Genomic DNA, 23,575 nt, shown 5'->3' with positions numbered 1-23,575 from the left:
ACTCTGCCTACTTCAGCCACTTCATGAATACGTGCTCACTCACTCACTCTCTCTCTCTCTCTCTTTCTACCTCCTGTCCGTTCTTTATTTTTCCTCCCCTTCTAGCTGACTCGCGCTTCTATTTATCAAGATAAGCAGCCCCAGGAACAATCATAAATACGGATGGTCTCTCACCTGTGCACTTAGGTGAGAAACGGCCACATCGCGAATCACCCCGAGAACCGCTTCAGCCACAAAACCAAGCTGTGAGCGCGGTGATTATTTATTTTAAAACTGGGCTTTGACAGGAGCTGTGGACCTGCTATTCCACATATATGAAAATTCACAGAGAGTTATAGCACGGGTTGTTCACTGAATGCTAGCAACTGGCGCACTGCTCGTGGGCAGTCATGGCTTTGTCTCAAGAGAGGTAAATAAGGGTAGTATGCACGTCGTATTCCAAACAAAGGTTGTATACCAAGCAATATTTTTCGTATCCGAACAGGACGTTTACCAAGTTGGACTTATTCCAAAGTAGACATATACCAAGTTACCACTGTATATTGTTTATGAGACAGCTCATCTTTACACATTCGTACGCATTATTACGCAAAAGCTTCTGTGAGACCACAAATGGATTGTTCCGTTAATGTGCAAAAAGAAAACATTGTTGAGGAAGTCCTAGAAAAGTTATAGAATGCTGGTGATATGGAATATCAATTTTGACTATATTGAGAACAATGCATTTGGTGAAGGACTGAATGATATCCTTGAATTGTAAGTACTGCTTAGTATAACCTTGAAGGGTCACAATATACACTTTTACAGTTCAAACCTCATGGTTTCATCTATCATAACCAGCTTCTGTCTACTGCATGTTCTTCCTATGATAGTCTTCTAAGCAATGCTTTTCCAGTTTCAACTAATTTGCATACCTGCTTGAAGTTTCACACAAGGAGTCTTTAGATCCGTCAAGTGTGAACTTGAACTTATATTTGTATTGTGATGTGCCATGCTGCTAACTCCAGATTCACATTGGGGGCCAACCCTTCTTCTCCCCACTTAAAAACCAACTAAATGTTTCTGAATCACACTGCACATACTTTCATGGGAGAACGCTCTTTGATCTAATGTCACTGATTTATGCCAAGCCCCCCATGTTGAATGTCACTTTACCATGACAACTTTTTAAGGTGATCAAATTAATAAATCAATCAACGCATTATGAACAGTATACACCCTGAAAGATTTTTGCATTAATTCACTGAAATATATTTATCTGTGTATAAAATATGTACTATTTATGGAACACCGTTGTAATACAACCAACCTTTTTTTTTTTTTTACATTAACAGAGAAAAAGCTAAGAGTAGGCAAAAAAATTAAATGAGTGATCAAAAAATGTACAAAGTCTAAATAAATTCACAGCCAATTTTTGAAAGCTGTTTATTTGCATATAAAGTGATAAGTTCACTCCAGTGCCTGAGTTAATAAATGTGGGCTCTTTTGAGAGCAAAGGATATCAGTTCAGACTTTAAGGAAAGAACTGCCAATTTAAACACACATTACTGAGGTGATGACAAACACAGGTTGGCATGTATTTATTCACAAAGACAAAGTCTTATTGTCACGATTCCAAAATTTCAGACTTCAATATGATACTAAGAAAACTGCTAAAATTGGATACTATTTCATAGTCAATAGAGTTGGTTGGTTATTACAAAAAGGCATTTAAATAAATTGCAATGCCATTTGCATTAAAATCTTTACATTGATTAAAATAAAGAATAGATATTAAGCAGTTATATCAAAAGGGTAATTAATAAAATAGTATTCCATATCATTGGCATTAACCTTATGGTGCATTACAGTCCATCTCCAAAGTCACTGCAGGATTTACGTATAAGCTACACGAGCTATAGTCTAGAGCCCCCGCCTTCTTGGGGCCCCCCAAAACAAATCATATTTGGCACTTACATAGAATATCTGGACTTATAAAGGGCCCCATGTCTCAAATAGCTTAGGGCCTTATTAAGTCTAAATCCGGCACTGTCCAAAGTCTACAATTCCCATCCATCCACAAAGAAAAAAAATTGCTGTACTGAGCAATGTTGTTTGTGAAACTGCTCAAAAGAGCTTCAGCCAGCCAAATCCAATCAACTTTTACTTTAGTCACCATCACGCACACGATTAAATTTTTATAATACACCTAGTACATGAGCACAAGGAGGAGCAACAAACCTGTGCATGCAAATCATCACTGAAGATTTATAGTGGCTTACATAATGTAGTAAATGTTTGTATAATGTAGTATTTGTTTGACTGAGACCTGGCATAAATCCAAGGTATACTTAGTTTTCAACGAGTCCTACCCTCTGGGGTACAACCTACCTTGAAAAGGCCCGCAGCTCTGGACGTGGCGGTGGTCTGGCTGTAATCCATCGGACAGGTTTGCAATTATCACTGCACCCCCTTCCAAAATTCTCGACTTTTGAATGTCTGGCAATTAATTGCAAGCATCCACTTTTTATAACAATACTTATTTACCAACCACCAAAACAACACCCCGATTTCATTACGGAAATGAATGAGCTGCTCTCATCTTTTTGTACAACATCATCAAATGTACTCATTCTTGGAGACTTGAACATTCATGTGGACACACCCTCTAATTATTCTGCTGCTCAGCTCTTAGAGCTTCTAGACTGCCTAAATCTGAGGCAACTTGTCAAGGTCCCCACTCACAACAAGGGCCATACCCTCGATTTAGTCATCACTGACTCAGTCCTCATCTCTGACCTCCAAGTATTTGATCTGGGTGTTTCCGATCACAAAATTGTCTCAATGGATCTACCCACATATTCACTGTACTCTAAACCACAGCACTACATCCGCTTCAGGAACTTAAAAAACAAATTTGACTGATTTAAATGCTGACATTAACACTAGAATTACCAGAGCCTACGAAAAAACTTGTAATTCCATTCCACCTTAAATTGCTTCTTAATTCCCTTCACACCTCTCCGCCAGCGTCCTTTGTCCTCTAAATGTGCTGATAAAGAGAAGCTAGGAGCAGCCGGCTATTCCATCCCCCCACCAATTTAGAACGTGCACGAACTTCTCTCAGCTCATGCCTTGATTGAGTATCTGGGAGTGAAGTGGAGTTTTAGAGTGGAAATAATAGATCGTTATTTGAAACACATGCAATTCCTAATACGACAATCCACTGGAAGAAACCTCCGGTTTGCAAATACCCACCGCCCCCCTGTGACCAAACTTCATACAATGGGTGACCGAACCTTTGCAGCTGCTGCTCCACGGCTCTGGACTGACCTACCAGAGAGCCTAAGAACACAGCAGACTGTGGGCTGTTTTAAAAAACAGCTAAAGACTTTTCTATTAAGGAAAGCATATTAACAAAAATGCTAAAATTATTGTTGTTTTATGTCTGGTTTTATCTTGCTTTGCCTTTGTTTAAAAATTTTTATGTTGCACTTTGAGAGTTACTGCTAATGTAAAGTGCCCTATAAATAAAATTCATTATTATTATTATAAATGTGATGAATAATAAATTGTAAAATCACACGTAATAAAACCAAGAAAGTTAGCACATTACTGCAGCACACTTTAGGCAAAGGTGTAAAAAATCAAGGAAGTAATGGAGCTGTAGTGCTAAAGAATTTTGCCCTGATTGAACAGCACAGAATAAGACAGTGATCCTCAGGTAAAAATAATTGTAAATCCCATCTTCATAAAATTAAATGTTTAAAAGACTACAACAAACGTTTTAACCTGTAGAAGGACCACAAACGCAACATCCCTCCTTCAAAAGCAATCATTTCCAGACTTGTACCGATTAAAGTTTCTGTAATTTAGAAATACGATACTATAAGAAATGGGGTTGCAACTATATCCATACCCATTAGTAGCATACAAAACTCAGCTGTCAAAAGCCAGAACCAAAGCAAAGTGCATTCGTAATGTAGGCTGTAGAATCAATACCACTGAGTATTAAACCAGTCTTAAAAAATGTTACAGTTGATCCTTATTAATATTTTGATATTGCTGACTACTTTATTACCAAGTGAATGATGTGTATGCCTTAATAAGTCAAACCTCTGCACTTCTGAAAGTGGCAAGACTGGCCGTTTCAAAAATCTGACTAAATAACGACCTGAACATAACGTTAATAAGAAAACAAATGCTCAAATAGGAGCAAATGCTTTCTTGCAAACTATTACAGTGAATGTGCTTAATCAAGAAATAAATCACTTAGGCAATAAGAAACAAATGTATAACCATCTGAAAGTGAAACTTCTGTAGTTTTTTTTTTTGGATAAACACTTGACCTTTGAAACAATTACTATCTTACTTACTGAGTGAAAACCCATGCAGTGTCATTTTTGCCAGAGTAAAGACAATGGGGAAAACATAGAAAAACTTTAATTACAGCATATTAACAGGACAATGGTAAACCTCAAGTATAAAACTAAGTGAAGAATCGCTATATACATCTGCTAGAAAAATTCTGGAACATCAGAACAATCTAGATTAGAAAATGCCATTCAGCCCAACAAAGCTCCCTGTTCCTATCTACTTAATCCTTTCAAAACAAAATCAAGTCTAGTTTTGAAAGTCTCTGAAGCCCTACTGCCTATCACACTACTTGGTAATCCATTTCAACTGGCTATGGTTCTCTGTGTAAAGAAAAACTTCCTAATGTTTGTGTGAAATTTACCTTAAAGTTTCCAACTGCTCTTGATGAACTCATTTTAAAATAACAGTCTCAATCCACTGTACTCATTCCCTTCATAATTTTAAACACTTCAATCATGTCCTTTCTTAGTCTTCTTTTGCTTAAACTGAAAAGGCTCTGCTTTTTTAATCGCTCTTCAATCAATCAACATTTATTTATATAGCACATATTCATACAAAAAAATGTAGCTCAAAGTGCTTTACAAAATGAATAGAAAAATAGAAGACACAATAAAAATAAACATAAGTCAACATTAATTAACATAGAATAAGAGTAGGACCGATGGCCAGGGTGGACAGAAAAAAAAAAAAAAAACTCCAAAGGCTGGAGAAAAAATAAAATCTGTAGGGTTCCAGACCAAGAGACCGCCCAGTCCCCTCTGGGCAATCTACCTAACATAAGTCAAACAGTCCTCTTTGTATTTAGGGTTTTCATGGAAGGACCTGATGATGATGGTCACGTAGACTTCTGGCTTTCAGTCCATCAATGTTGGTGCATCATGATGCTTTGAGTAGGTGGTGGTGGCAGCAGCCGCCACCACAAGAAACCGGAAAAAGAAACAGAAGAGAGTAGGGGTCAGTATGGATTTTGGAGCCACTGAATAGTTATTATGAAGAATTGAACATACAGAGTATCAGTATTAAGTTAAAGTGAAGTTATAAAAAGGCCATGTTAAAGTAATGTGTTTTCAGCAGTGTTTTAAAGTGCTCTACTGTATTTGCCTGGCGAATTCCTATTGGCAGGCTATTCCAGATTTTAGGTGCATAACAGCAGAAGGCCGCCTCACCACTTCTTTTAAGTTTAGCTTTTGGAATTATAAGGAGACACTCATTTGAAGATCTAAGGTTACGATTTGGAATATAACGTGTCAGGCATTCCGATATATAAGATGGAGCGAGATTATTTAAGGCTTTATAAACCATAAGCAGTATTTTAAAGTCAATCCTGAATGACACAGGCAACCAGTGTAGTGACATCAAAACTGGAGAAATGTGTTCGGATTTTCTTTTCCCAGTTAGGATTCTAGCAGCTGCATTCTGCACTCGTTGCAAATGATTTATGTCTTTTTTGGGTAGTCCTGAGAGGAGTGCGTTACAGTAATCTAGTCTACTGAAAACAAAAGCGTGAATTAATTTCTCAGCATCTTTCAATGATATAAGAGGTCTAACTTTAGCTATGTTTCTTAAGTGAAAAATGCTGTCCTAGTGGTCTGATGAATATGCGATTTAAAATTCAGATTACAGTCAACGGTTACCCCTAAATTTTTTACTTCCGTCTTAACTTTTAATCCTAGTGCATCAAGTTTATTTCTGATAACCTCACTGAATCCATTATTGCCAATTACTAAAATTTCAGTTTTCTCTTTATTTAGTTTGAGAAAATTACTATTCATCCATTCAGAAATACCAGTAAGACATTGTGTTAGTGTATCGAAAGAGTCGGAGTCATCAGGTGCTATAGATAAGTACAGCTGTGTGTCATCAGCATAGCTGTGGTAGCTCACGTTGTAACCTGAGATAATCTGACCTAACGGAAGCATGTAGATTGAGAATAACAGCGGACCCAGGATAGAGCCTTGTGGAACACCATATCGGATATCATGTGTCTTTGAGATTTGATTACCACAACTCACAAAGAATTTTCTCCCTGCCAGGTAGGATTCAAACCAATTTAAGACACTGCCAGAGAGGCCCACCCATTGACTAAGGCGATTTCTAAGAATATTATGATCAATGGTGTCAAATGCAGCACTCAGATCTAAGAGGATGAGAACAGATAAATGGCCTCTGTCTGCATTTACCCGCAAGTCATTTACTACTTTAACAAGTGCAGTTTCTGTACTGTGATTTGTTCTGAAGCCTGACTGAAATGTATCAAGAATAGCATGTTTATTGAGGTGGTCATTTAACTGCATAATGACTGCCTTCTCTAGAATTTTACTTAAGAAGGGCAGGTTAGAAATGGGTCTAAAATTTTCAAAGGCAGAGGGGTCAAGATTATTTTCTTGAGCAGGGGTTTAACTACAGCAGTCTTAAGACAGTCTGGAAAGACCCCCGTATCTAATGACGAATTAACTATGTCCAGAATATTGTCAATTAGCACGCCTGATATTTCTTTGAAAAACCTGGTTGGTATTGGGTCAAGGACGCAGGTGGAGGGTTTCAGTTGAGAGATTATACTATGTAATTCAGGTAAATCTATCCTGGTGAAAGCATTTAATTTGTTTATAATGGAGTACCGGGGCTTTGGAGGTTCTGCAGTGTTGGGGAGATATACTATGTTATCTCTAATATCATTAATTTTTTGATTGAAAAATACAGCAATGTTCTCACAGGTTTCACTGGAAGTATTCTGGGGGCATTCCTTTGTGTTACCTGGGTTTAACAGACGATCAATTGTTGAAAATAAGACTCTGGGATTACTAGCATTGTTATTTATAATATTAGAGAAATAGCAGCCTCTCAAGACGGACAGTGTTATTGTATTCTGTTATTTTAACCTTCAATATCTCATAATGGATAGTTAGTTTAGTTTTCCTCCATTTACGCTCAGCTCTACGACATGTTCTTTTTAAATCAGACACTCTTTGGGTCTTCCATGGAATAACAATACTAGAGGATTTTTTAACTGTCTTTTCAGGTGCAACTATGTCAACAGCAGTTCTTACTTTAGAATTAAAGTTTTCCACTTTACTATTTACATTATCCTCGCTATTATAGTTGGCATTATAAACGGACTGATTGCTTAGAATAGTTGTAAGCTTTAAAGCTGCTGATGAGTCAAAGAAGCGTTTTTTAACAAAATGCTTCTCATGAGCGTTTTCTATCTTTATTTCTATATTAAATAGTAGAAGGAAATGGTCTGATAGACCAATATCAATGACCTGCTTTATATCAACTTTAAGTCCTTTAGTAATCACTAAGTCTAACGTATGACCTGCTTTATGTGTAGGCTGATTACGAGCTGTCTCAAATCAAAAGAGTCCAGGAGGTTCATGAATTCCTTTACCTTTTGGTCACACTGATTGTCGACATGAAAGTTAAAGTCGCCGACTATTAAGAGTGCGTCATAGTTTGTAACTAAAATTGACATTAAGTCAGAGAATTCCTCAAGGAAAGACGCGTTATATTTAGGAGGTCTATACACGGATAATACGAGAACGTGAGAATCTCCATGAATAACAACGGCGAGATACTCAAAGGACTTAAATTTACCAAAACTAACATCTTTACATTTTAATCGCTCGAGTAAATGTTTGCCAATCCCCCCTTTTCCCTGGCGGTCTGCACGAGTAAAACTGTAATCCGGAGGCAGATTCGATTAAAACTGCCGCCCATTGAATTAAGCCATGTTTCATTTAGCGCAATAAAATCAACCTTTTTATCACTAATAAGATCGTTTATAAAAAATGTCTTGTTAGTTAAAGCTCTAACATTTAATAGTGCCATATTTAATGTTTCTGAAGGGCAGAGCTGAATTTTATGCGTGTTATTGGTAATCGGAACAAAAATTAAGTTATTTTTGTTAACGCCGCTCTGTGTGTACTTTTTATGTAATCTACAATCCGTTTTTATAGTCTTAATGCAGTGTTGATCTGAAGTAGTAATTTCAATTAAATTATTGGTGTTTATGCCGCACTGCCTAGATTTTTTACGTGCATTAAGATTTGTTATTAGATTATTAATGATGTGCACTTTAACGGAAGACTCTGTTAAGCCATTATGTCCTATCAAAGCAGTAGCATTACGTAAGGGGTTAACAGTAGAAGTAGACAGTCAAGATAGACGAATTACCTTAGCGATGTTTTCGGAGAGGACCCGGGCGCCAAATCTATTCGGATGCAGTCCATCCCGCTTGAAGAAGCGCGGCCTTTCCCAAAAAAGATCCCAGTTGTCTATAAACCTGATGTCTTGATTCTCGCAGAAGCCTCTCAGCCAGTTGTTTAAACCCAGCAGACGACTGTAGTATTCATTCGAGGTAGTGGACCCGAGATGAAGATTTTTGCGGATGGGGTCCTCTCCTTCGTGTCTTCAACTAGTGCTGTGAAGTCAGCCTTGAGAACCTCCGACTCTCGGTGCCTTATGTCGTTTACGCCGGCATGTAGAATGATGGATCCAATTGCCCTCTTGTGCTTCTGGTAGAAGGTCGGCGCCTGCCTCATCACATCTCGAACTCGAGCACCAGGTTCTTCATAATTCATCCCTTGTAGTCCTTGAAGGAGTTGTTCTTCTGTGGAGATTTTCTAGTGCTGCTAAATCCTTTTTGTAGCCAGCAGACAAAAACTGCACACAGTACTCCAGATAAGGCCTCACCAGTGTGTTATAAAGCTTGACTTCCTTGGACTTGTCCTCTACTCATCATGCTATATAACCTAACATTCCATTAGCATTCTTATTGGCTAAAATGATGAATATACAATGAATCAATGGCTAAATGATACGAAAATGTGATAAAGTTTAGCGTACTGAAGCACATAGAATTGGTTAGCCCATGTATGGTCAACACTCCGTTCGTTACCACCATTGTGCATATCAGTCAATTGAAGTAGCTTTTCAAACTGAGGCCTTTTGTACAAGATATATAGCCTAATAACCATTCTTTTCTTGGAAGAGTTTCAGCATCATATTGATGTAGGTTAATTTAATACTTTTACTCCAGTTCAGAGTGACAGAAACTACAGCTTATCCTACAATACAATTAGTGACAATACATTAGTGGTCAAAATCATCCATCCAGTTTCTGCACCCAGTATCATTAGGTATACCAAGCTCGTTTCTTTATATAACAAAGACCCATCCAGAACAAAGTATTCATAAAAAAAATGTACCTCTTACTCAGGTTGGATAATACAAATGTCAGGTAGGCTCATTAATATCCCAAACACATATATTTTGGCTAAAAAACTGTGGAAATACACCACTTTTGGAAAACGCTCTTGTAGACTACAGAGATGTGCGTTTAGACGGCACTGAGCTTTTCAACTGAAAACCAGCCTATCCTCCTCATTCATAGGTCATCAGATCACAACTGTAATGCTTCTATGTTTTTCATTAGCAGTTTGTGAAACTCTGCCAGTGAATTGACCTTCTGTTTGTTGCAAAACCAACAACATATAAACCTAAGGTGCTGTTCAAAACTTAAAGTAAGCAGATAGATAGGGAGACAGACAGACAGGATTTTATTTTATTCCTAGTGTGAAATCTGGCTTTTTACAGAAGCTCATTAAATAAAAACATATGTTTAATAAAGAAGGGTCTGTCTGGTCTGAATAAACACCAGAATGACTAAAAAGGAAGAATATTTAAAAATAAAAACTTCTGATTTAGCTGTCACAGTGAAACATTATGCAAGCCCCAGTAGCATTTCCTGATACAGTCCTGCTGAATTATTTGCCGGATGAAAATACTCAGTGTTCATGTGTCAGAGAATAGATGTGCAGCATTATTCATAAAAGCACTCGGTTTTATTTTAACTCTCTTCTTTGCTACTACCTCCGGGAACACCAGAGTGTGCACCATAGCCGAGCCTACCTTTTTAATTTGCTTGCTGATTCAGTGGGTTTATCCTGAACTGAAGTTACCAGCCTAGCACACCATAGCTTAAAAAAAACTGCGCTGGCCATCACATGTGATGGATATCACTTTCCACATTAAAGGAACACAGTCTCCTAAGGAAAAAGAGCCTGCTGTGCCCTTTCTTATATAGTTCCTCTGTGTTATGAGACCAGTCCAACCAGTAATTAATGTGGATACTCAAGTACTTCTCAGGAGCACATCCCCTCTAAATCCACTCTCTGAAGGCTTTGCTGATAAGATGTAGAAAATTCTCTTTGCACAAAGAAACAAACTTCTCCACCTGACTTTTATATTCTATCTCAACCCCTTTTATCAATATAATCCATAAGAGCAAAGTCATCTGAGAATTTATGCAAGTGACATGACCTGGTGTTATACTGTATTTATAATTGAAGGTCTACAGAGTGAAGAGGAAAAAAAGAGACAGGACTGTTTAAGTCTCACAAACTTTCTGTCCAACAGATATTACATTATCCAGGACACCACATGCCTATATACCTGCAGTATTTCTGAGCTTACCCCTTAACAGGGATGGTACTGAAAGCACTAGAGAAATCAAAAAACATAATCCTTACAGTGCTGCCACTTCTGTCCAGGTGAGAATAAGCCTTGTGAAGCAGAAATATAATTTCATTCTCCACTCCAATCTTCACTAATATGCTAACTGCAGTGGGACAACAGCACTCACAGTGTCCAGAACCAGCCTCTCAAAGGGTCTTAATGAGGCAAGATGTTAAATGCCACTGGTCTGTAGTAATTGGGTAAAAAGGAGTCTGCATTCTTTGAAACAGGGAAGATACGTCTGCCTCCTTTGGAACAGGATGTTTTCCGCAACAGCAGCACATTTATTTAGATAGACTTGGGGACAGACTGAATATGTGACAGCGGACATCATAAAGTTGGCCAGCACAGCCCTTAAGAACTGATAGACTGACTATATGGTCCACAACTTCCTGTAATTCTTCAGTCTAGTACGTTATGATCCCAAATAATCCACATATAGCAAATGTTTATGCAAAGCACTGATTTTATCATTTATCTACAATTTGTTTGCTGAAAAGTCTTATCCCATTACTGGAATGTGAGGTATCTGTTCCTATCTCTGTAGGACTGGAAACAAAGTTGCTATGTGTCATTACTGGACAGCAGTAAACACAGCTCACACACAAAAAAGGACAATTTACTAATATTCAGTGTTTCCCATGATGCGTAGATTAGTGGGCCACAAAGTAATCTTGATCACCTGTTTAGTAATTCATATGCACCGAGTAATGTATTGCATTACAGGCAATGTGGCATCCAATCTTCAAGCAAACTAACGTATTAAATCACTTTGATTGCTAAAAGAGGCAAATTGCAACAAAATTGTCTATGATGCTTCTTTGTTTATTTTTTCATGGTGCTCCTGTTCTTATTTCAAAATAACCCCCTTTGGGCCGATTTATACTTCACGCTCAGAACACGTACGCATCATAACTACCATGCATTCCCAGCGTTTTTTTTGACATGTCCTTTGAGAACATCCTCAGAAATGAATGCGAAACGCGCACAAGTTGTAGTACCAGCAAATATATGGGTGGCATGTGTGTGTAAGTATTAGTACATAACGTCAGCGTCGTTGTTTACTATCAACATGTGATGGCAGACTTGCAGCTCCAACAGGATCAATCTGCGTGCTTCGATATTTGATGAATGGCCCGATGTGGTGAAGCAAATCATTAAACTTAAATGCTGACATGCAAACGTCTTCATCGATTTCTCACATAGGAAATACAAATGTTGCATATTCCCCATCGTAATGATGAGATACATTTAAAGGTATCACATACTGTCTCAACAATCTGTGTTGCTGTTTTTTTTTTCGCAACAGCCTCAGAATGCAAACAATTTTTAACATCTTTTTTCCTTCAACTCACAACACAGCGAAAACAGATTTTGTTTTCTCCCCATGATAATTTCTCACATAGACACCCAGTGGAATTCTTCAATTTTCATTAAAGTATGCTTGCAAAGTATGGCCAGTACACAGCTGGCATAGCAACAGCAACCTCAAGCTGACGTATCTCGTAGCGTTAAGTACATCCATGTCCTTAGAATCACTATGAAAACTCTGAAACAACATTGCAATTGTCATATTCAGCCATATAATTCACTTAAGGTGATAGCTCTGACAACTGAAGAGTAGCGTGATTTTGTTAACTGCAGTCCTTAAATGTGACTTGCCTTCTGTATAAAATTGTTTCATAATATAAATTGGTCATACTTAATGGAAATAACAGGACTCCCCTTCACTCCCAGAACATATGTAATTTTCACCCCTTTTCAATAACTCAACTTGTAATGCAAAGCAAGCAACAATGCTCTCACCTGTTATTTAAACAAGCTAGAAAAAGTGATTCAATGAAACATTTCTATGCTTCTTTGTATATATTACCTTACACTGAATTTTAAAAAATTGCATATATTCCTTTCTGTTGCAAAATGATATTTTGTTTTATTCAAAAATGTATTGTTACTATTATTTATTTATTCGTACCTTCCCAGTCAGCACCCAACACCAACAGCTAATAAAATTTTCCGGGGTAAACACTGATATGGTTTATAATAGAAAACAATTTTAAATAATCACAGGCATTTTTCCCCATTTATGCTCAAAATGCTGGATATTATTAAAAGAATACTCAGCCTTCTAGGCGTTTATTGATTGGATAGACATAAGGCAATGGTAATCTAATCACTGCATTGATTTTAAGCATTTGCTTACATTTACACATTAACTACTGTAATCAATTTAGGTCCAAAGTTACTTCTTTCTATCCTGCTTTTGGAAGCTACAGTATGCATATTCTGTGCAGAGCAGTTTAACTTTTTTATGTACACGATTCTAGCATAAAGTAGAATTTACTAAATTAAATTACATGCTACTCTATCACCGGTGAATGTGTTGTTGAAGTGAGCCCTGCTTTAGTGAAACCTGATTCAGTCTCTTATGGTATAGAATTTGTGTATTTTATCAGTATCTGATTGGCTTGTCTCTAAGTACATTTGTTTCTTCATACTTCCCAAAAACTTGCTTTGTCACTCTGAAACTACAAACTGGCATTGTGTGTGTGAAATGCGTCCAATCGTACACTGCTGCTCTTTCTACAGTTTCTTGCTGCCTTGTGATAAGAAATCTCCAACCCAAAAGTAATGGGCGAAGGAAGTAAAGAAAAATTAAAAGGATAAATCCATCACCACAAGTATATTGAAAGGCTTGCTTATAGTACAGCTGGTTTATTCAATACTCAAGCTTAAGGAATGTTTTATTTTTGTTAAGAAAGCACATCCACAAACGCAAAAAATACAGAGTACATCAGCATGTTAAACACATGGTAAACATCTATGCAAGCATAAAAATAACGTACTATAATTAATATTGTTCTGCCCCACATGCTGTTAACTATTACTGTTATTTGTCAAACTGCTCCCACTTTGTCTTGTCATTTATTAACACACCTCTCAGTCATGTCCCACACTTACAGTGGTGTTATAAATGTCTATGAAACTCACGTAAAGCATTGTAGGTCCCATAATAAACATTTAAAATGTCTCACGTAGGCACCCCTCTATCTCTTGTTTCAGTCACGTCCAAAACGTATTTTAAGGTACATAAACCCCTAGGTCTGGTTTGTTGTGGTACACAGCAATATAAACCTCTGTCTACATGCTTCTCTTTGTCTCGATCCGATCGTGGAAATCACTCACCTTGTAAGTGTCTTTTAAAGCTTTATTGTTTAATGTGTAGTATCTGCTATGTATTGCTTTGTAAATCATTATTTATTGTATTTGGTTCTACACCTGTAAATGCCTGTGTGTTTAGTTTTGTATACATTTCAGTTTACAGTGAGGTATGTCCAGTAAAAGCCTTTAAGAAAGCTCACCCTTGTCATTTTTAAATGGATGTGCCAAGTTGTTTAACCGTTCTGTGGCTGCATTGCACAGACAGCGCAGATTGAGGCAGAAAATATATGCTAGATATTTTATAGTCTAGGCTGTCATAGGTTGATCATAATTGTTTTATGTTTTCAACTATAACTGCAATATAACCCCAAACATGCAAATCATTAGCATATCAAACACCTTAAATACAATAAATATGTAAACAGACGGAGAGACATACACACTCTACCTGAATTTAGTTGTGGTCGATATGGTGATTTCCCCTGAATGTAATGACAAATGGTGGTGATTTTATTAGTTTGTGGGGTTCTCTTTACATAATAGAGTGTATAAAGAATGGTATGATCATCATGGCCTGTATCGTATCATTTGCACTGACTAAATTAACTCAATCATATTTTCCATTCAATAAGTAAAAATAAACACTTCTTAAAAATCAAAGCTAAACAAATAAAAATTAAAATATTACATCAGTGCAACTGGAATTATTGAATACCAAGATTATTTAGTTTATTTTCATTTATACTTTTAACTTTTTAAAGCTACTTTTATAACTTTACTCTTTCAAATCAGGTTTGACATAAAATCACTTCGGTTGGGACATTTGATGTTGTGAAATGTATGTTTGCATCAGTAAGTGGATAAAACATTACTTTATTAATAATACTTAAGGAAGACAAATATTTAATGGAGAAGAACTTCCCCTGCCAACAATCACAATGTACTTTACAAAGAAAACAAAATTTTTAGTTTTTCTTCCCTGTCAAATTACATGTAGATCAGATAAATCAAATCTGCACAACTCAACCAAATTAAGAATTATAACAAACCAACCTCTGACAAACCCAAGTCTACTAATATGTGGGTGCCATTCCTCACTTGTCCTTCTCATTTTCCATTGTTGAATGACACACACATTATGAGAAACTGCACTGTAAATATCACAAGCATTACTGCACTAGTGCTGTTTACAACATGGTCATTGAAGCAATAGTGAAATTATAGTCAAAGTAGTGAGCAAATGTGCTTTAGTGAGACTGAAGTACTGGAAAGAGTAACATGGGCTGTCTAAGAAAAAATGAGAGTCAGGACAATTTAAGCTATTTAAGAAATGTACTATATATTAAGCAATCTATTTTGTTTAACAAGTTGTGTTTAGTGTTTCATGTTTTGACAAATGGTCTCATATGTATACATTTTTCCAACTATTGTCTATTTATTTTTTTAATTAGATTATGTGGTTTCATCCCCATACTACACAAACAATTCCAACATCTAGGTATTGAGTATTTTTTCTGTCTGAATGATAAATATCTGTAAGTCTAGCCCTCACTTACTCTGGGTCACTTGATTCTAATCATTTACTGTATGATTTTACTGTACTGTAAACTAAGAACTGCGATACCTTTCATTACGTAAACAGGTCTTATCTAGCTCAATGAAGTTCATCCCAGACCACTGTTCAAATTTCTGTTTATAAGCTTAAATGAGACCTAAAGGCTAAAAAGCAAACAGAAACAGGAAGAATCAGGCAAATGTCACAGGCCACTTTATTGCTCCCTTTGCATCTGCTTCTAACACTAAGCAAGGAAGACAGTGTGTGCGTGCAGGCAGGCAGGCAGGCAGGTAGGTACTTTATTAATCCCAAGGGGAAATTCATATAGAGGGATGCAACTGGAAAAAATGAAAGTCGCCCTAATAGCAAACAAGGAAAACCACACTGCCCATTTGAAACCTGGCCTCCAAATGTTTAAGGATCAACCAGCTACATAAGCATAAAACATAAAATAACTAGGAGATGCACAGAGATGTCCGCATGACCTTCCACTGCTCTGCAGAATTTGCAAAAATATGTTGAGAATTAAAATCTGACAATTCTGGGGTGCTGTAAAGTCAAGTTCAGAATTCTGTGTAAACCACTATAATTTTCTTTTTTTTTGTTTACCACATTGCTTAGATTGTAAAGGGCATAAACTGCATTATTGTTTCCATTCCAGATATATTTTTTGTCTCCTACACTTTACTAACTTAACACAAATAATATGCAATTTGCATAACAGTCTACATAAAGGTCAATTAAGGGTAAACATAATGCATTTTTACTGTTGTAATATTGGCTATACAACACTTGTAATGAAAACTAGAAAGGAGCAAAGATGTACCATATCCTTCATAGGAAAGCAAAGACCTCCTGAAAATCTCTCATCTGACAGTTTTCATACAGTAAAAGGCGAGCTTTTGCTAATAGAGTCTGGCATAAAATTGTGTCTTTTAGATTTTAATGTTTTTTTCATCCATTTCTCTTACAATTGTGTAAACCAAAGGAACTCAGAATTATTTGATAGCGAAGATAAATCTTTCAAAAAATAAATAAATAAATAAACCAAGCAACACTGTTTATAATACATATTTTGATCAGACAACATTTTTCAAGAGGGCAGCATTATAAAAAATAAGCCTACAGCCTAAAGTAATACAAGATCCATTTATTCAACCATTTTAAGAATCCACTAATTCAATTACTGAGGCACAGAGAGTCTATCACTTCACTTCAGTATCATGTGTCAGGCTAGGGCCAAGCCTAGACGGGAAGACAATACTAAGAAAGAAAAAAAAAAATGACTCACTTATAATGTGTAGTTTTCAAACCAATAAACATAAAACATTCAATAACTGGATGTAATACTTATCTAATATTATATGCTTGCGAATTCACCGGAAAGAGTACACTTTTATTCAGATTAATTCTGAGACCAGAGAGCTTTTGAAATTCTGTGAGTGCTGCTAAGACTGCAGGCACAGAATTTTCTGGGTCCGATATATACAGTACCATGTCATCTGCATATAATGAGATTTTCTGTTCCAGTCCTTCTCTGCTAATCCCCTTTATCTGATCAGTATTTCGACAATGTATTGCCAGTGGTTCAATGGCAATTGCAAACAGCAGTGGTGACAAAGGGCATCCTTGTCTTGTGCCACGTTCTAGTTTAAAGTAGTCTGAGCAAATGTTATTGATGCAAAATGAAGCTTCTGGGTTAGTATACAGTAATTTAATCCATGCACAAATGTTCGGGCCAAACCCAAACTTCTCCAAAATAGTAAAAAGGTATTTCCATTCAATCATGTCGAATGCTTTTTCTGCATCCAATGATAATAATATTTCTGGGGTGTTTGATTTAGTTGGTGAGTATATTACATTAAACAGGCGTCGAAGATTTGAAGATAAGTGTCGGCCCCTAATAAATCCAGTTTGGTCTTGTGATATTATTGAGGGGAGCACTTTCTCCATCCTTCTAGCTATGATTTTAGAGAGTATTTTAACGTCGTTATTCAGAAGTGAAATTGGTCTGTATGATGCACATTGTAATAAGTCCTTATTTTGTTTTGGAAAGACAGTGATTAGTGCTTGGCGAAAGGTTTGTGGAAGAGATTGGTTATCTCTGGCTTCTGTAAATGTTGCTAATAGGAGGGAGCTAGCTGAGCGGAGAATTTCTTGTAAAACTCTGCAGGGTAGCCATCAGGGCCTGCTGCTTTTCCACCTTGGAGTGACTTTATAGCATCCAGTAATTCTGATAATGACAGAGGTTTATCGAGCTCCTCCACACTAATAGCGTCAATTTGTGGTATCTGTAATTTATCCAGAAATGCATTAGATTGTATATTGTCTTCTTTAAACTCAGTAGTATATAGGGATTTATAGTAGTCTCTAAAAGTGCACATTATATTTTTGTGTTCGATGATTTTATCTCCATTCGTGTTAGTAATTACGAGATTGCGTTGCGCACTTCTTGCTTGTGAATTTGTTGCGCTAAAAGCTTATTAGCTTTCTCTCCATGTTCATAATAATGATGTCTGGATTTGTAAATTAGTTGTTCGGTTTCTTTAGTTGTCAAGAGGTTTAATTCTGAATGTAGAGCCTGCCTCCTCTTATGTAGAGTCTCGCTTGGTAGTCTGGCATGTTCTTCATCTATTTTAGTAATTTCGCTTTTATCTCTGCTACTTTCTTCGCTCGGATTTATTTCTGTGGGAAAGATATGAGATAATCTGTCCTCTTAAGAAGGCCTTAAGAGTTTCCCAGAGTGTTCCTGCAGAGATCTCAGGGATGTATTTGTCTCTAGAAAGAATTCAATTTGTTTGGATATAAATTCAGTACAATTCTCGTCAGCTAATAGAAGCGGATTGAGACGCCATCTGGGGTGAGTGTATGGGGCTTAGTAATTTCAGCTCCAAGATCATCGGAGCATGGTCTGAAATAACAATAGCATCGTATTTACAAGATTTAATCTTAGGCAAGAAGTTATTATCTATAAAGAAGTAATCAATCCTTGAGTAGCAATGATGTACTGGTGAGTAGAAAGAATATGTTCTTGAATTTGGGTTTAAAAACCTCCAGGGATCTGATAAGTTGTGATCAGTTATAAACTTTGTAATTATCTTTGCGGTGTTAGTTGCCGTTCCCCCTGTGGAGGAAGTCTTATCTAAAAGTGGATTTAGAACACAATTAAAGTCCCCAGCCATTATAAGTTTATGAGTGTTCAGATTGGGAATGGATGCAAATAAATTTTGTATAAATTCCTTATCATCAACATTAGGTGCATAAACATTTATCAAAATCATTTTACAGTTAGATAAGTCTCCCATGACCATCACATATCTCCCTTCAGGATCCAATACTACATCTGATGCTACAAATGGTACTGTTCTATGTATGAGAATTCCCACCCCTCTAGTTTTCTTTGTAAAACTAGAATGGAACATTTGGCCAGTCCAGTCTTTTGCAGCCGGAACTGATCCTTACTTAGTAAGTGGGTTTCCTGTAAAAATACTATTTTAGCATTTAGACCTGTTAGGTGAGAAAGTACTTTCTTTCTCTTTAATTCGTGATTCAGGCCTTTAACATTCCAGCTTACGGTTAACTGTCCCATCATGGAGACACTGATTCTGAGTTTTTGGTGTCATATTATAGTCTTAACTGGAAGTGAAATAGTTTAGGTCTTAATTTCCTATTCCCCCAAGAGTTGTTGCCATGCAGCTTATTATTACGTTGATAGTTATAATTATAAAGATTGAGATGATAGATTAGATATAGATCAAGCCTGCTCTCTTTCTCTTCCCCTTAACCCCCACCCTCCCTTTTTGCCTCCCCAGGTGAGGCTAAAACCCACTTCATGCAGTCCCAGTCCTCTGACATACCCAGAGACAGAGCACGTCCAAAGCACATCAAGCCCCCATGCAGTGGCGCTTTAAGGTTAAAAGATAGAGATATCTGTTACCAATATAGTCTTTAAAAGAGGAAAAAGAAAGAAAAGAATTTTGCACTTAATATATATATATATATATATACACATACACATATACATATATATATATATACATACATACATACATATAATCTTCATCAATTTTAGTGCATTAAGATGATATCCCCAGATAATAAACCCAGGTGATGGTGTTAAAGATGTGTCCAAAACAAGCATAACAAGTCTTAATGCAGTAATAGCAATAACAGCAAACCAAGGGTATGATATTGAACAGTCTCATTTAGGGTACACATGAAATAATTAGAAAAGAAAAAAAAAAAAAAAGAGGAGGAAAACGTAATTAAGCACAATAAAACACAAACATTTAGCGCCCTAGTAATACTAAGTAATGATAAGTAATAAGTAAGTAATAATAATATAAGAATATGAGAATATATGCTGATAAAAAACCCGTATTTTAAAAACAAATAGATCAGACAGTAGATTATTAATCCTAGCTTTATCATTTACCGCCATGACTCACAATTATGTATCAGAATAGTCCCGGGATCAGCTTTCTTAACTCATTTTGGATGTAATACTTAAACGACACTGTTGTTCTTTTTAATTTAGTACAATATGCCACGGCTCTAAAGACCGAAACAGATGGGATAGTCAGAACTGTTAGAGGGTTGATTTTATTTGAGGCATATCAGAAACCACATGCATTAGATTAGATAGCTGAAGCACAGTAATCTGCAGACGGCTAGACAGTTTCATCAGAAATTTTAAATCCTCTTCACCCATCTTTAGGGTCATTTACTGGAACCTGCTGGGTATAATTAAAGATTTCCAAACGCAAACCTTTAAAGTTCAATAGGGCCTTTTAAGGTGATTCTTTGCTTCTACGCACTTCAAATCTGGCATAAAAAGATGTCAGGCAAGTACTGTCGAACATTTCAAAGAACTGCTAAAAACATGTTTTAAATGTGGCCTTTTTAATAATTGTATTTACAGCAAAATACTTTAAAATTAATATTGTGCAATCATATATGGATGTTTTTCATAGAGCACAAATATTAAATTGTTCTAGTTGACATTTCATGTTTCCACTTATTAATAACTTCTTTTGTATTTGTTTTCCCTTCCTGGAATTCTGTGGAGGCGCTCTGCCAACAGTGCTCTGTAGCTACCTTTTATGTTTGCGGGGATGAGAACCGTATGCTACAACTACATCCAACCTTTAAGGACAGTGCACCACAACAATAACGGATCATTTTTTCACATTTAAGTATTGTGAAATGCTCAGAGAGACTAGTTGGTCTTTTGGTCTTGGAAGCCCTAGAGCAAGGGTCCTCAATTAAAATCCTAGTGGACCACTGTGGCTGAAGACCTTCCTTCCAACCAGTTTCATAATTTAAAGCCGTGCCTAGCAGATAATGAAACTTGTTATTTAATTACATGGGTTTTTAGAGCTTTCATTCATGCAAGACATGTCTTTATCACTTTGTTGATTTTTTTCATTTTCTGAAAATATTATCCATGTTTTGGAGTCAGCGACAGATTTGTACCTCTTGGTCCTTTCCTTCTTTCATTTATTTCAAAACATTACATGAACACAAACACTTCAGGAGGATGCATATACACAGGTTTGAATGGAAGCACATTAGATGGAGTGGTTCCTTTGTCATTTGAACCTCATCATTAACTGTTAGATGGCTGAGGGGACGGGAAACAGTTACAGCCAAAAATGCATCTGCTTAAAATTAAAATAAACAATTAGTGGTTCTGAATTGTAACCAGCGTGTCAACTAAAACGAATACCAAAAATTAAAAAAAATATTGCTTTAGTAGTACATACAGTAATTGGGTTCTAATTAGAAAATAAGACAAGGCAAAAAAAATCTGCTGCCCACAAGGATGTAATGGAAGAAGTCTGCACTTCGGGCTTATTTATATTTTTGCTTTTTTTTAAACAGAATTCCATTGGCTGGAGGTACTCTCTTCATTGGTCATCTGACCATAGCATACATTATCAATCACGACTTTTTACTACTTTAAGCACTAGATATTTAAAAACTGTCCAAAATTGTTCAACGTAGGTTGAATTTCACTAGGCGCTGTTCCATTTCACTTGTTTCATCTTAAGAATTATAACTTTTTTCTTTTACGTTATGTAAAACACTTTGAACTTAACCTTTTCCATACAAATGTGCTTTTCTGATCAGTTTTATATTTTTATTTTTCCCGCTCGTCGACATGACGACAAGCACTAGTGAAGCCTTTCGAATTCTAGAGTAATAGAGGATACATTATCAGTTATAAAAGCTGACGATAAATCCCACAGACAGCAATGTGCATTACGTACAGTAACTTACCCCAGTAAAGTCTCAAATCTACTTTTCCATTCTTACAATTCAAATATACTTAGAATACTAATACACAAATTATACTAAATTAAACGGGCATACTAATCCCTGAACTGGTCAAAACTGAATGGATGCTCAACATTTTCCTTCAAGAAATAGCCAGCATTACGTTCACTGTGTGGCACTGTCACAAAACTAAACATTATCTTCAAGGCCTAATAACGACAAAAGTTAGATGATCGACCTGGAAACACAATACGAGAAGCAGCCCGGCCGATCCGAAGGCAACTAACGGGCAGAATGGCTCAAGTGACTAACACGGAGGCGCCCTGCCGCACTGCGTTTATACCACATAGGAAAAGCGCTGGCTGGAGCGTGAGTGACGGGCACAGGTTGTAAACGCGAGCGTGTACATTACAGCGCATACAACACATAGTTGAAATGCACAAGTTGGGAAAAGAACCCCACTGCTAGCATTTTCGGAGTCTGCATTTTTGATCGGGTACTTACCGCGACTGACGACTTTCTTTCTGATTTTCGCAGACTTCGAAGGAGTTCATCAAGACCGCAAAACTCTTCACTAGTTCGGCGTGCGCGTGGCTCGAGGTTTTTACTGTTCTTGGCTACATTTCTGTGAAGCTTCCTGAAGGGATACACGAGGTATGTAAGCTCTGTTTAAACGTCTTCAGACGTGTTTTGCTGCCTCTCTCCTTCGTCCGACAGCGCACACGAACTTCAGTTCGTGCAAGAGCAACAACTCCATTAACGCGAATCTCCGCGCGGACTTGCGCGTGCACACCTCACACAGTGAAGGGGGCGGGGACGGCGGTGGCGGGGCAGGTACGCGTGAGACATCGCTAAAAAATGGACTTCCCAGGCGTGCAAATCATATATTGCATTAGTGTGTTATTATTAATGAAATCGTGGGTCTTTGAATGCGAGCTGCATTGTTTCATTCTTGCATCAGTGACAATTAAAAGAACCACAAACCAGTGCCAGCTAACCTATTATTTTAGGGCGGCGAGACGTAACTGTTAACATTAACAAAATTATACTGTATACTAATTTAAAACTTTAATAAAAGGAATAGTGCAGTGGGTTCCCCTACTGCGATAAATCTAAAATCTTGGGTCAAAATCCCGCATCTATATGCTGTCTCTGTAGAATTTGCACGTTCTCCCGTGTTCAGGGGTTGAATTCAGGACACTCCGGTTTACGTAAACTGGTTGGTGATTCCCAATTGCCTGTGTGGGTTTGGGATGGAGTGACCTGCAATGGCCTGGTATGCTGCCCCTGAGACCTTGCACTGAATTAATCTTCATTTTGAATGTATGTTCTATTGGATGAAATGGTAAAGAAATGTAGATGTAAAATATATACAGTGAAATATATGTAACATTTTATTTAGTATTTATTAGGACAACCACCTTTAGATCAACATCAATAGCGCAAAAGAATTGTTAGTGGACTTTTGACGTGTGAAGGAGCCCCAAAGATCAATCACCATCCTGGGCAAGGAAGTAGAAGTGGTGCACATCTAAGTACCTGGGGGACCATATGTATAGCAAACCTCATATCTCCATGATGTGATAAAACGTTGCATTTTGGGATCTTTTCTGCCTTCTGTCATTGGCCTGATGTCCCATCCTCCTCACCAGCTAGAAGCTATAGGATAATAGTACAAACTTCAATTTTTGAGTCATTTTAGCATAC

General features: G+C 37.0%; 1 protein-coding gene across 2 annotated transcripts in view; it reads right to left on the bottom strand.

The window, feature by feature from the left end:
* The window catches only part of LOC120523194 (P2Y purinoceptor 3), a 110,947-nt gene extending 88,311 nt beyond the window's left edge, over positions 1 to 22,636 (bottom strand). For both annotated transcript variants that reach the window (XM_039744245.1, XM_039744248.1), the window contains exon 1: positions 22,373 to 22,636. The gene's annotated coding sequence lies outside the window, so the exon portion shown is untranslated. The remainder of the gene's footprint in view (positions 1 to 22,372) is intronic.
* Between the last annotated feature and the right edge of the window lie 939 nt (positions 22,637 to 23,575).

The sequence above is a fragment of the Polypterus senegalus genome, chromosome 2, assembly GCF_016835505.1.
Source record: "Polypterus senegalus isolate Bchr_013 chromosome 2, ASM1683550v1, whole genome shotgun sequence".
NCBI classification, from domain to species: domain Eukaryota; kingdom Metazoa; phylum Chordata; class Cladistia; order Polypteriformes; family Polypteridae; genus Polypterus; species Polypterus senegalus.
The sequence above is the reverse complement of the archived record's forward strand: the minus strand, read 5'-3'. Positions and strand labels throughout refer to the sequence as shown.